This window comes from Psammomys obesus, unplaced genomic scaffold (genome assembly GCF_907164565.1).
Source record: "Psammomys obesus unplaced genomic scaffold, mPsaObe1.curated_primary_1811, whole genome shotgun sequence".
NCBI classification, from domain to species: Eukaryota; Metazoa; Chordata; class Mammalia; order Rodentia; family Muridae; genus Psammomys; species Psammomys obesus.
Window position 1 is genome coordinate 133,556 of NW_026590585.1, and position 7,654 is coordinate 141,209.

Genomic DNA, 7,654 nt, shown 5'->3' on the forward strand with positions numbered 1-7,654 from the left:
TCCAAATGGCCTCAGAACCGGGTTCTAAACCTCTAGTGTATCATTGGCTTGACCTGGGAAAACATAAGTCAAATTGCCAGGCAGTGAAGCCCAACAAAGCTGCTTCCTTCCCTCCACTTCCAGTGCCCAGGTTTAAAGTTGCATTTCCTCCAGCCTGGTGGTACCGGCTTTTAATCACAAAGGAGGATCCTGAGTTCAAGGCCAACTAGACTACATTGTGAAAAGAAAAAGAGGGGGGTAGGGTTACAGCTCAGTTAGTAGAGTGCTTGGCTTGCAAGCACAAGGCCCTGGGTTCCACTGTTAGCACCACAAAAGGGAAAACCCTATATAATGGCAAATACTTTATAGTCCCAACACTGGGGAAGAGGAACTAGGAAAATCAGGAGTTCAGGTCCAGCCTGCTCTACATAATGAGTTGGGGGAGGGGGACATCGTTATAAGACAGGTCTCGTGTAGCCCAGGCTAGCCCACGCTAACTATGAAGCAAAGGATGGCTTTAAACTTCTGAACCTGGGCCGTTGGCTCACAGTTCAGGGCACCTGTGCTTCCAGAGGACCCAGGTTCTGTTCCCAGCACCCACGTGGGAGCTCACAACCATCTGTGACAGTCCCAGGGAAACCAATACCCTCTTCTGACCTGCACAAGTAGAGGGCACACACGTGGTGCATATACATACATTCAGGCAAAACATTCATACACATAAATAAATAAATAAAAATTGAACCTTCTGGCCTCCTGTCTCCACCTGTGCAAGTCCTGGGCTACAGAGCTGTGCACACAGGTGCTCTGCCTCAAGCACTGGGATTAAAGGCTTGGACCACCATGTCCAGCTATAGCATCGTTTAAATATTTTGAAATGAGGATGATAGCTCTAGCCATCGTTTCTCTATGTCTCTGCTTGAATAAGAAAATTACATTTCAGGAACTGGAAAAATGGTTCCGCCGTTAAGAACATTTCCCTTGAAGAGGACCTGGGTTTGCTTTCCAGCACCCACACAGTAGCTCACAACCCTCTGGAACTCCAGTTCCAGGAGCTCCAACACCTCCTCTTCTCTCCTCAGGCCCCTATGTGGTAGTAGTGCACATACACACACTCAGGCACACACGCATACACATAAAAACGTTTAAATTAAATTAAAACAGTCTGTCTAACATAATCAAACAGGAGCTTTTTAAAAACATTTGCCTGAACAAAGATGGCACTAATAGACACGCTATCAGAAAGGGCGAAGCTCACAAGGCCTCAACCCTAGACAAAGGACCTTAAGCAACTAAGGGACGCTGGGAGCAGGAGAAATAGTCTTCCCCAAGGGAAGAGCACAGTGATTGGTCATTCAGCCTGGGAAACATGTACATTTGAGGAACATTATATGACTGAAGCAGGCTGTTTTTAGGAATATATATATATATATATATATATATATATATATATATATCGCATAATTTTAAAAGAGATGGAGAAAGGTTGCACATGGAAGCCATAGAAGGGAGAAAGAGAAAAATTGTGTAATTATATAATCTCAAAAAAATGTTTAATGTTTGATGTTTATACATACATATACACACACACACGGATAGATATACACTAAATGATTTACTTTTTTCCTTTAGTCTTTTTGTGACAGGGTTTCTCTGTTAAATAGCCCTGGCTGTCCTGGATTCACTCTGTTAGACGAGGCTGGCCTGGAATTCACAGAGATCTTCCTGCTTCTGCCTCCCCAGTGCTGGGATTACAGGCATGTGCCACCATGCCCGGCTAATTTAAGTATTTTAATTTTTTTTTTTCAGTTCTGCTGTTATCTATAGTTAGTGTTTATGTGGGTTTTGCTTATGTAATCATTTGTAGTTTGGGAGCCAGTAAGAAGGCTCTGCCATTAAAGGCGCTTGCCAATAAGCTTGCTGATCAGAATTGATTCCTGGAACCCTTATGATAGAAGAAGAGAGCCAACTCCCGCAGATTGTCCTCTGACCTCCGCACAAGTGAGCCATTCGCATTGGCTCACTATAACAGGAGGTACTTGCTGGAGAGATGGCTCAGAGGTTAAGAGCTTTCAATTCCCAGCAACCACACAGTGGCTCACAACCATCTATGAGATCTGGTGCCCTCTCCTGGTGTGCAGGCACACATGCAGGCAGAACACTGTATACATAATAAACGAAATAAATAAGTCTTTTTTAAAAAGATTTTAGTTTTGTTTTTTTAATTTGATGTATGTGTGTTGTTGGTCTGTGTACTTGTGTCTACAGCTGTTCCCAGGGTCCAGAAGACTGCTGGAGTTACAGGTGTTTGTGAGCATCCTTGGAAGCTGTGAAGTAAACGTGGGTCCTCTGGAAGAACAGAACTTTCTCATAACAACAGAGCCATCTCTCCAGGCCCTGCAATTCTTCATATATAATTAGTATGTCCCAGACACAATTTAGAAGCCTTTTCTTTTTCTTCTTTTTGAAAGGAGGTTTCATGTGGCCTAAACTGGCCTTGAATTCATTGTATAGCAGAGGATGACTCTGAACTCCAGATCAAATGGTCCTTTTTAAAGCCATGCATGGAACATGGTAAAAAAGGGTTGTATACTCACACATCAGTGTTGAAACTTCATAACTGAGTATTCATCACTGCCTTTATAACTGCTTTTTGATTCAGTTTCCTCATCAGAAAAATTGGGATAATAACACTTGTTTCATAGTTCTCAGAAGGCTTGCATGACTCCATGTATGTAATGCCCTTAGATAGGAGGAACGGACTAGAGTGTAAAGGAGCTTAAAAGACCCATCAACCAACTGCAACAATATGGACCAGGAGACACGTCCATGACCTTTAGGGGAACCCTGGCTGAAACAGAACTGTTGGAAAAGTACCGTGAGACAAATGATAGAGTTTCGATATTGAACAGATGCAATCGAGAATTCAAATCTCTTTTTGAGTCTCACTGTGTAGCCCTGGCTGGCATCTGCCTGCCTCTGCCTCCCAAATGCAGTCAGTAGAGAGATGTGTGCCACCACATGCCGCTTAGCATCAAGATTTCTTACATTTCAGGTGTGTTAAGCGGGCCAGATGCGGTAGCACATACCGAAACCCCAGCCCTCAGGAGTCCAGGGGGAGGACTGGGAGTTTAAGATTGTCCTCAGTTATGTAGGTGGTGAAGGTGAGACCTGCCTGTCTTAAAAAGAAAAACAAACCCTAGATTTATTTAAAAAAAACAACAACAACAACAAAACACAAAATTATGGGGCTGGAGAGATGGCTCAGTGATTCAGAGCACCTGCTTTTCCAGAGGACCTGAGCGCTAGTCCCAGTACCCATGCTGGACAACCTGGTAGTCTAGCTCCAGGGGATCCGACACTTACGGTCGCCTGCACTCACATGCTACACATCCACACACAAACACACACACACACATATGCATCATTTAACCAACAGCATTTATTTCAACAACATATAATATAAAATAAAATAGGTCTTAAAAATAAGTAATGGGGTGCTGGAGAGATGGCTCAGTGGTTAAGAGCACTGTCTGCTCGTTCTTAGAGGTCCTGGGTTCAAGTCCAGGCAACCACACGGCTGGCTCACAAACATCTATCATGTGATCTGATGCCCTCTTCCGGTGTGCAGGTGTACATGCAAATACAGCACTCATGTATAAATAAATAAATCTAAAAAAAAGGGGGGGGGCTGGAGAGATGGCTCAGAGGTTAAGAGCACTGGCTGTTCTTCCAAAGGTCCCGAGTTCAATTCCCAGCACCTGGTGGCTCAAAACCATCTATAGTGAGATCTGGTGCCCTCTTCTGGCACACATGCAGGTCGAATGCTGTATAAATAATAAATAAATAAATCTTTGAAAAAAGAAAAAAAAAAGATCTCTTTCTCTCTACTTGTGTTTGAAATTTTACAAGAGCCTAAAAAAAATACTGGAAAACGTTTTGTGTATTGACTGTTGCCTAGTATCATGCACCTTTCATTTACACACCTTTTAATAAACCAAACCCAGAAAGCGGCAAATTTCATCCACCTTACGAAGGCCTTGAGATACTAACACCTCCGCTGTTTGGCTCCCTCTCAGAAACGTTGGCCAACCACAAGGAGTGGCCTGCAGCCACCAAACTCCGTGGTTCTGCTTCCTTTAGTGACTGTCATCCGTGGCGGGGATGACAGCACACGAATGATTCATGTGTATGTTCACCAGGCAAAACGTGAGTTCCTGTTTGAACATCAGAAAGAAGAAAGAAAAAACAAAACTGCCACTTAAAAGACAGCAGCCTCTGCAACAGAGAACACAAGTGATTAGAACGTAAAAGTTCTCTGCGTAACTTACTTCCCCCTGACAATACTTTTTGTCCCTTTCAGTGTATGCATTCGTTTCACACCGTGGTTAACTTCTCAACTCCGTGGGGAACCGAGGCTCGTAGCCGGGCCGCGAGCGGGCGCACGGAGCCCGCGAGGCTGGAAGCCCGGGCCGCACCGCCAGGGAGGCCCAGGCTCGGGTCTGTTCCACCTTAAGAGGCGCGAGCCTCTCCCCGCTCGGAGCCAGCTCTCGGCTCCGCCCACCCCGGTGTCAGTCCGGCCCGGAACGCGGAGGAGAGGAGGGAGGAGAGCGGCGGCGGCGGACGGAAGGATCCGCGCCCCCGGCAGCGGGCCGCGAGTCCCGGGCTGGGAGCCGGGCGTGCGCTCGGGGATGCGCCCGCGAGCCACTGCCAGGCGGGCTGGGACGGCAGCCGGCCCGGGTGGGCGCACTGGCTCCGAGGGAGACCCGGAGGCGGGCAGCGCCGACTGGAGAAAAGTTGTGACTCCCCCGGACCGGGGGGCACCGCGCCTAGGCCCTTCCAGGGGACGGGGGCGGGTGGGCGCGGGGAGACGCCGGTGCCATCGTCGTGACTGGTGGGGCTGAGGATGGGCTGGGCCCCGGGGCGCCCGAGGATTGGCCGCCTGGGTAGTCCATTACGGGGTGACGCGTGAGGGGTGGCCTTTGAGGGGGAGGAAGTGAAGGTTATTTTGGTACCTCCTCCCCCAGCCACTGATTGGTGGCGGTTTGCGGGGGACCTGAGACAGGGCATGGAAATGTCCCCATCGGTGCGAGCCCATTGGCCGGCCTCTCGGGGAGGGACTCCAGGCTGGACGCGGAGGGGCCAGCCGACGCTGCCTTTGTAGGGAAGGACCGAGTGGGTTGACACCCGGAAATGAGCTGGGAAGCGAGGGAAACCCGCTCACCTACCTTGCCCTCACACGAGGTCATTTCCTGCGTGGGATCGATGGTTTCCTGTTTACTTGGTCCTCGGGAAGGGGGCGTGTGCGCTGGCTTCCTGGAATACGCCCGGTGGTCGCTCCTCACTTTTGAGCCCAGACTTCCCTTTTCGCTCGCGGTGAATGAATGAACGCATGGGATCTACCTCTACGTAGAGAAAGAACGAAAATAGAGCGAGTGGGGCTGGGGGTAGAGGGCGCGCAGGCGGGGCAGTCTGGGGATGGGTCCCCGACAAAACGAGACGTGGTACCGCGCAACTGTGAGCCCAGCATTTAGAGAGTAGGATGCGCAGAAGTTCAAAGTCACGAGTCTGGACCGATTTAACGCTGGGTGGTTGGTGGATGGATGAAAGTGAAAAGAAAAGGAAAAAAAAAAAAAAAACAAAACTGGAAATAACCTAGCTTGGTGACTCATGCCTTTAATCCTGGCGCTTGGGAGACAGGCAGGCGAATCTCTGAATTTGAGGCCAGCCTGCTCTATATAACGAGTTCCTGGACGGCCGAGTTAGACGCAAAAAAAGAGGAGGAGGAGGAGAATTGGTCTGAAAAGAAAAAAAAAAAAAAATTACTCAGAAACTTTTCTTTATAGGCAGGCACTTTAACCTCCGCTTAAATGAGAAAAATAAAACTGAGGGGAAAAGTACTATTTTTAAAGGTGTCTCTGCAGCGGGGCACGGTGACAGACGCCTGTGATCCCAACACTCTGGTAGGCAGAGGCAGGCGGGGTCTACAAAGTGAGTTCAGGACAGCCAAGGCTGCAGAGAGAAACCCTGTCTCAAAACAGACTGACAAAAACAAGAATGTGTCTTTGCATATCTCATGAAACGCTCACCCCCTTTTAACGTCTCCCTTAGCCACCTGGGTTAATTCAGCCATAACTTAAGAAATGGGTCTCCTCAAGCCTTCCTGTGAAGCTGTCTACCTAGGAAAATGCTGCTGGCTTGTTTTGGTGGAGACTGTCGTGTAGGACACCGGTCTGATGTCGCTGAGTTGGGGAGGCTGTATAGTCAAGGTGGCAAATCCCTAGTCCGGACTACAGGCCTGTACCGCTATGCCTGAATTGCTGGCGTGGAACTCGAGGCTTCAAGCGTGCTAGGCAAGCCCTTTGCTAGTCCAGCCTGTACTGGTTTGGGTTTTGGTTTTTCCAGAGGCCTTTAAAATTTAGAAGCAAGCTTGCCCCTGAGGCTTTCCTGAAACATGGAAGTCACAATGTTATGAAAAAGCTGTCCTCTCCAGCCAGTAGCTGACAAACACGTTTAGCCTACAGCCTGAGTTGAGAATAGATGCTAGAAAGAACTTTATTTGATAATATTGAGAAAAGTATCTATGCTGTGTTTATACGGAGTCTTTTGCCTCCCAGCACAATGTCTACTTTTTTTTTTTTTCCTGGTCTACAGTTTTCTTAGAACTAACCTTCAGGGCATGCTTTTATGTTGTCTGAAAACAGCACTGTTCAAAATAGAAGTAGGGCATAGCTCCGTGGCACGGTGCTCCACTAACCTGGTAAGAGCATGGACAGTCCCAAACACCACAAACTAAGAGTAATAATGAGCAAATACCCACCCGTCACGGAACCACGTTTCATCATTCCTCCACCACAGGACACTGCAAGGGCTATGGGGTCGAGACTCTACTGTTGACATTCTCTGCTTAGCTAAAGGGACCCCATGCTTGCACGTTTCTTCTCGAATCTTCTAAGCCCGAGTAATTTCTAGACTGTGCTGAGACTGGGGGAGTTGGTGCATGCGGTGGAGTGCTTGCCTCCAAAACACATCTGAGTTCCGTACCAGAACCCACGTTTCAGACCAGGCGGGAAGGTGAACGCCTGCAGTCCCCGGGCTGCGAGGCAGAGGGAGGGGAAGCCCTGCCACTCGCTGGCCAGCCGGTCTAGCCTGATCTTCAGGCCAACGAGAGGCCGCATTTTAAAGGAGGTGAGGTGGGTGGTATTTCTGAGGATGGTACCCAAGGGTGTTTTCTGGCCTGCCTAGACACACACAGACACACACATGTACCTGCATACACAGACGCACCTCACAGACGTGCTCACACCCGCGTATAGGCAGTACAAAATGGCCAGAGTATGTATCATGCTTTTCTTTAGCATTATTCTGAAAACAGTTCAGAGGCATGGTTTGTTATTTGTGATAGAAAAAGTATTATGGGGGGAATGATTATGAGGCTAAAGATAATTATAGCATATGTTTATACCAAAAGGAGGCAAAGATGTTGGATTTTTCAAATTTTTTAGTTATTTATTTTTAGACAGGGTTTCTCTATGTAGCCCTGACTCTCCTGGAACTATCTCTGTAGACCAGGCTGGCCTCAAACTCACAGAGATCCGCCTGCCTCTGCCTCCCTGAGTTCTGGGCTCAAAATTGTGTACCACCACCTGGTTTAAGAAGAGTTTTTAAGAAATAT